The sequence below is a fragment of the Sparus aurata genome, chromosome 11 (assembly GCF_900880675.1).
Source record: "Sparus aurata chromosome 11, fSpaAur1.1, whole genome shotgun sequence".
Taxonomy (NCBI): domain Eukaryota; kingdom Metazoa; phylum Chordata; class Actinopteri; order Spariformes; family Sparidae; genus Sparus; species Sparus aurata.
Genome location: NC_044197.1, coordinates 29,454,889 through 29,461,929, shown reverse-complemented (window position 1 = coordinate 29,461,929; position 7,041 = coordinate 29,454,889).

Here is a 7,041-nt window from a genome sequence, read left to right as displayed (position 1 = left end):
GCATCATATGAAAATCTTTTAGAGCAGACGTACTGCCTTGTGCTAAAATGGGCTAAGCTTTTTTGTTGTCTTTATTTAATCCCATTTGTACATTTGGAACTGAATTTATTATCTGATTTGTTATGTGTATTTCATTTGGGGCTTTCACTACAAATCAACAGATGCAATTTCCATCTCAATCAAAGGATAAGGACAGTTGGAAGAAAAGAATGCACACAGGGATAGAAGTTTTTAGAGGAACCAAAACATGTTGATTGTTAGACTTAAGTAAAAGATAAGGTCTATTTATTCATAGTAGGTGGGTCTGAGTGATTAAAATAAATACAACAGTAAAGCAGGTGATGTGTGACTGGTGTTTCCAGCAACCATCTTTTATTCACACTTTTTTAAAACATTAATTTGAGGTGATTTGTCCTTAACCCTGAATTCATAATCGTGAGCTATGTCAGGGATCAACGCAAAAACACATGCGGGAAATGAAAAGCAATGAGATGGAAATCTATTAAAACATAGAAAAAAAATAAAAATAAATCCACACATTGCCGTGTATGCAAATTCACACATGCACAGAGGCACATAAATACGAAACCAGCTTCATGAATAAACTTCTGCACACACCAGAACTTTTTGGTGTAGTTCAGCAGTTCATGCATATACTGTAACATCAGTAGAAGTCTCACAGGAGCCATCCGCAGGCTTTATACTGTGATATTTAGCCTTTAAGGAGGCATGGGGCTAGGGATAAAGCACCGGATCGAAGGTAACAGAAAAGACAACAGTATTTGCAAAGGATTTGCTGAGGTGAGTCAGAGGTTACACCTCATGTGGATCTGTTCTGTTCACCAGTGAGTCTAACCTTTGCTGTGCTCCATTAGCAGCAGAGTCTCTTGGGGTGGAAGAGGGTGAAAGAAAATGAACAGCTGGACTGATTCCCTATCTCTTTGCAGTTTGATGCTCGGGGGCAATTTTGCTAATTTTCATACACAAAGCGAGCTGGATGGTTTTGTTGACATTCCACATTTCGCTTGAATGGTTTTTCTGACACAAGCGTTCGTTTGTGCCCGCACATGTGTGCATTTTGTCAATGTGTCTGGTGAGCGTGTGACTAGAAGGTTGCCTGTTGAAATCAAGTGCGAGTGGGGTGTAAATGAATTATACGCTCCCCTCTCTCAGCGGCTAGCATTGAGGTGCCCTTGAGCAATACACTGACACCCCAACTGCAATAGATCTGCATTAATGTGGTCGTGCTGGTCAGCTCCCAGTGGCCAACTGTGATCAGGTCAATTCAAGCTGGGCATCAGTTGCAAAATGAAAAATGCACAGTTTCATTTTCTTTGCATCATACATCCCACAATGAAATTAATCTAATCTAAGGTCAATATTATAATTTGGATCAGAACCACCCAAACCTTTGTTTGTATTTCTCAGACTGCCCTTAAGATCAATTCTTATTCACTCAGCCTGTCCACTAGTCATACAAAAAGGGCTGTTTAGGGTGTTTAATGTGTGTATTAGACTTGTTTATTTTAACTTATAATTCTGAAGTTAATATTGATCACACTGTGTACTGGATGTAAAAGACCAAAAAAGACACAATACATTTATGGATTGGTTCCTTTAGAGGAATGGTACAGCAGAAGACTGTTGTTGTGGATTGCGATAAAAAAACACACTAAGTTGATCGTGGAGAATTTTTCTTTATCAGGTTAATCACGAATCTAGATTACGGTGAGAAATGTGTCTAGCTAGGTGATGTACAGTCCTATATTGGCTTCCTGATTTTTTTTTTAATTGCCTAAGCTTGTAACAATGTCTTAAGACATGGCTTGTATATTGTATCCTCTTTTATTTTTTTTCAAATAATGATAATAATAACTCTAATAACTGTATGTAAATACCACGGACTCCAAACTAAAGAACAACAGGGTGATGGGATTGCCAACATTTATTAAGCCTTTAATGCACTAAGATACTGTATGTATTAAACTGGGATTCTTGTGGTTGTTTTTTCCTTTGGACACTAACCAGACTGATGTTGGCAGCCATGTCGTCATTGTTGTCTTTGCAGCAGCACCGACAACAGTAAGAACAAAGGAAAACACTTGGAGGGGTTCAAAACGTCTTCATTTCCACACTAAAGGAGACTGAATAGTACTGGTACTGGTAGAAGGATTTGTCCAGCTATTTCCAAGCTATGCCAGATGAGTCATAAAAAATGTTAAGTATAAGAATAAACTTTTTATTAAAAGCTTCACTGGGTTAAAATTATTGGGAGGATCAGCAGCAAAGCTACATTGCAGTCCAGACTGAGCTCCCCTCAGCTGCTGGCACAACTCCTTAATCTTCCTCGCTCCATCTCCCTCCCCTTACAGTATCATGACTTATCTCTTCATTGTTGGATGAAGTGAATAGAGATAATTCAGCGTGATCAGGTAATGGTTCTCTTCTGATGGCGCACTTATTGACAGGGCCACACAAAAAGCAGCTAAGATTTAGGAGGTGGCCGGTAAGGAGACGCTCAGTGCTAATGAAGTGTATCCTTCACTATCTATCAGCTGTCTTGTGACAACTATCAGCCGACAAAATCAATACAGATGTGGTCAAAGATTCAGCAGTGCTTGAATGGGAGCGCTCACCTCAATCTATCTGTGCCATTAACTCCTCTCTTTGTGCCCCTCTTGGCTGATGGGAATATACTAATTCCATATGAGAAGAGGCTCCCCTCTCCTCTCACGCGATGACTTCCTCTTATATGTATTTAACAAGGGTGAATCCATATCATCCAGCTGCCATTGGAAAAGCTTTATTTTAGCTGCTTGGCACTCTGGAAGTCTCATATTTGAGGATTTCTAGGACTGAGTGTGGGGCTTAATGCTGATTTTGCCTGTGCAGAATATGCAAGCCATAGATTTTCATCATAGGGATTGTGCTAAAACGACATAAAGCAGCATCAGCCTGACATTGCTATGGCATATTAGAAAGTAAAGGTGTGGGTACAGAGACGTGACCTTTTAAACTTCAGGCAAAACCTCAGACATAAACCCATCACATAACCCAGAATGAATCAAGACTAATCCTCAGACTAGGTTTAGGTTTAATAGTTTTGTAGGTTATCCTTTAAATATCCACAGACAGAAAAATAAAATGTGCTTAAGGTATGCTTCAAGTTAACAACACAAACAAGTATTTGTTCAAATGTATCAGGCAATAGGTTAGTAAATAAATCTGACGCCCTGTACTTAAATGACAGTGTGGCTGTTCAAAGTGCGCTCCATAGGTATGACTTAACAGGTTACATGTCAAACATGTAGGCCTATCATTAATTAGAAGAAGAAACTGGAAATGGACTGTCAGTTAAGTAGACATGTCAGCGATCTATTGCTAACAGTGCGTCCAATCTTGCAGCTTAGGTAAATGTTTAAATGTTAGCAATGTTAGCTTGTGACACCATATTTAGCAAAAAGTGTAATCGCATATGTCACATAAACCTTCAGTTAATGTAACATAAATGAGCTAAATATCTCATTAACATCTCTACGTTAGCTGATTAACATTAACGTTTTAGCACACCGCATCAACAACCGCCGATACCTCTAAGCTAAGGTCATGAAAACAGAATCACCTCTTTGATTTGTGTCCAGTTAAGCTGTTTATTAAACACTGACTGCTCTTGTCACTCTGCTCCATCTCCCCAGACGTGTCCAGAGTGTTCTCTGTAAATTCAGAGTGCTGTTTCAGTATGCTATTTGTTTTTTTTCAGAAAACCGCACTGCACAGTTTGTGTCAAAGAGTATGATCTGGTGCTAGAAGTGAATGTTTATGAACTCACTCTATGACAACAGTTAGAACTAAAACATTTTGCCTAATAAGAGCTAGATTATGATTGTGATATAACAAATCATTTTATCTTTGTCAGATCTTGTGCACTTCACTCCAATCTCTACATCCTTACTCTCTGCCTTGCTAAGGACTGTAATACTCAGCTGCAAAACTATCTGATAACAAGTGATCCCACTATCCCTGAGATAAACTGGGCTGGGTATTGCCATGGAATGATACCACTGCAAAATCATCTATCGGGGAATACAGTTTCAATGAGACTTGGCTCTTGTAGCAGATTTGTTAGCATTTTGGATTGTGGGTAGAGGCAATTGCAGTTTCATACTAACACTTTCATACTGGGCACTTGAATAGCTAGAAATTAGAGATTTGTGCTCTCTACAGTGCATCGTACCCTCAGTCTAAACCACCAATATCATTTTGGCCATATTTAAGGTTTGTTGACCTTTCTACGGGTTTGATCTGTTTGGAGTGTACATAAATTTGTGATTATGTCAGAACTGAGCAGGTACAGGGATTGAACAGTATATATCCCATTTGTTGCAGTCTAAAATAGTGTCAATATTTCTTAGAGTACATTGTCAATTTATTTATTTAATAAAAAAACAGAAAAAGGTCTCCAGGGAACGATCAGAAATGATCCTTATTGTTTCAGCTGGCTGGGGGATGCGCTGATGTCTTTTAGATTGTGTAGCAGTTTGAGAGTGCCAGCAAGAGTATAAATCTGACAAGAGAATATTTAGTTTAGTTTACAAGTCAGCCCTACAAAGGACCCATGTATTTCAATGCATGGTAATAACTCCACCTTTCCAAATCCCACACCACTGCCAACATTCCTTCTCAGTGGCCGAATAGTTGCGTTTTGCTTGGTTTATGCTCCTGCTGCCATATACCTAAATCGATTGCAAGTCCAGACTTCTGGACTAGCACAGTTCCCAGACACACGTCACTGGCATTATCGTCAACAACAAAAGCGAGATCAAAGTTTGGATGCCTTAGGATGAGTCTCCCAAGGTCATTTCGATCAACCTCTGGGAAGTTGCTGGTGCATTTCTGAGTCCAAAGGGCATGACCTTGAATTGGTAGAGTCCAAACTGCTGTTCTCCTCCATCAGGCACTGCCAGTAGCCACTGTTTAGGTCCATGGTGGAGACAACAAAAGAGCCAGCAAGTGAATCCAGAATGTCCTGTATAGCGAGCAGAGGGTACGCATCGGTGTATGTCACTGCGTTAAGTTTAATGTAATTCACACAAAACCTAGGCTTCTCATCTTTTTTTGGGAATGAGGACCAGTGTTTGATGATGTTAGCTGCCATCACCTTGAGTTTAGCTGGGGAGACAAGTTAGGATGTTTGCTTAATCGGAACGTCAAAGTGTCAAGGTAACAAAGATTTTATATGTCAGAACATTGGTCCGTCCCAATGAGGAGGCGCATACATCAGAATTTCGTTGTAGCAGGTCGCAGACCTGATGTTTAGATGTTTCCAGCCTCATCACATCCCAACAGTCGCACGCTGTGCCATAAAGGAAATTGTGAAGGGATACGAGAAGTTACTTATCCAATAAGGGTCTCAAAGCCAGATAGTCCCAACACTGTAACAGGTACATCAGAGGGTCAGTACAATCTCCCATTCTGCCAAAACAAGGAGACTGTAATTTAATTGGGCTTTCTGCTGGAGATGGAAAAGGCTCTGGACTGTGACCCAGTTACATGCTGGAGTGCATACACAGCCGAGCTCTGACCTCTGGTTGTACAGTGTGTAGGGAGGCAGAAGAAGGTGGAGGTGAAATGACGGCAGTTTGCACTGGAAGACCACTGCAGTCTAAAATACTGTCAATATGTTTTAGAATGCATTGTTAATACTGTTTTTTTTAATAAAAAGAAGAAAAGGGTGTCCAGGGAAGGGTCAGAAATTATCCTTATCGTCTCAGTCATCTGGGGGATGCGCTGATGTCTTTTAGATTGTGTAGCGGTTTGACTGTGGCGGGATGCCAGTTGTAGTATGAATGTGACAAGAAAATATTTAGTTTAGTTTATAAGTCAACCCTACAAAGGACCCATGTATTCCAGTGCATGACCCCTTACTAACAACCAGAAATCAGCAGGCAAGAAGTCAGTTTGAGTCTCAGTGTAAGTATGCGTCAAATAGACAATCTTTGATTTTTCTCAGAAAATGGCATTTCCTTCTGTATTCCGGTCAGTGCGCAGCTCCCAGGCATCCCAGCATTCCATGAGGCTGGGTGGCTTGCTGGGGAATTTACAGAGCAGAGGTTGGAGAAGATGAGTGATCCACTTCTGCAAAACAGGTAAATTGGATAATTCAGACTTTTAGGCTTGTTGCCAGGGGTCGGCAAAACTACAACACACTGTGGGGACAGACTAGCCTCTTCCTGTAGTGAGTAGCTATGTGCCATTTTAATATGAAGCCAGCATAGTTATTACCTGAGCTGTCTAGTGGGTGTGTGTGTGAGTGTGATGCAGAGGGTGTGCGCTTAAAGGAACCAGTCGCTACACTCTCCTCCCCCTTAGAAAAGGCTGCGCACCAGCACGCATTTTACTGTCTTCCTATTCTTTCTCCACACTTCCATTAAACAAACATTTGTTTTCCAGTAGGCTGTCGCTTTCCGTTCGGCCAGTTAATAGGGACCTGGCTCCAGAGGCAGCCAGTGAGTTGGCTTGGAAACCTTTCCTCTTTCCTCTCACTTTCCTCAACCTCCTGTTGTTTTTTAGCAATTATAAGGACCAAAGACCACACATCTAATAAGACCGAAGTGACATTTGCAGGTGCGGTTACATGCTGTTGAATGAGCTGCAGCTGAGCAGCTAATCAGCTATCCAGCCTGTTAGCAATGCACTTTTCCCCTGAGAAGGTTTGTTTGGTGCTTTTGTTCAACAAGTCAAGGTGAGTTCATGTCTGTAAGTTTGATAGTGAAACGTGAGCGAGAACGGTAATGTGGGTTAATGTGTTCAGAGGGTGAGCTGTTTGAAGCTGCTGTCTAGTTCACTGCTCCTCCAGGAAACTGAAAACAGAGTTTTTTAATATCTTAACCCGGGAAGTAGTCTCTCAAAAGGTCATTTTTTTTTAAGTGACCCAAAATGCTTTGATGGGCCAAAAGCTAAACACTAAGCTTCCTTTCCTTTTACTGTGTCCCTGTCTGCCTATAATACAATATAATACAGCAATATGCCAGATTTTAGTGG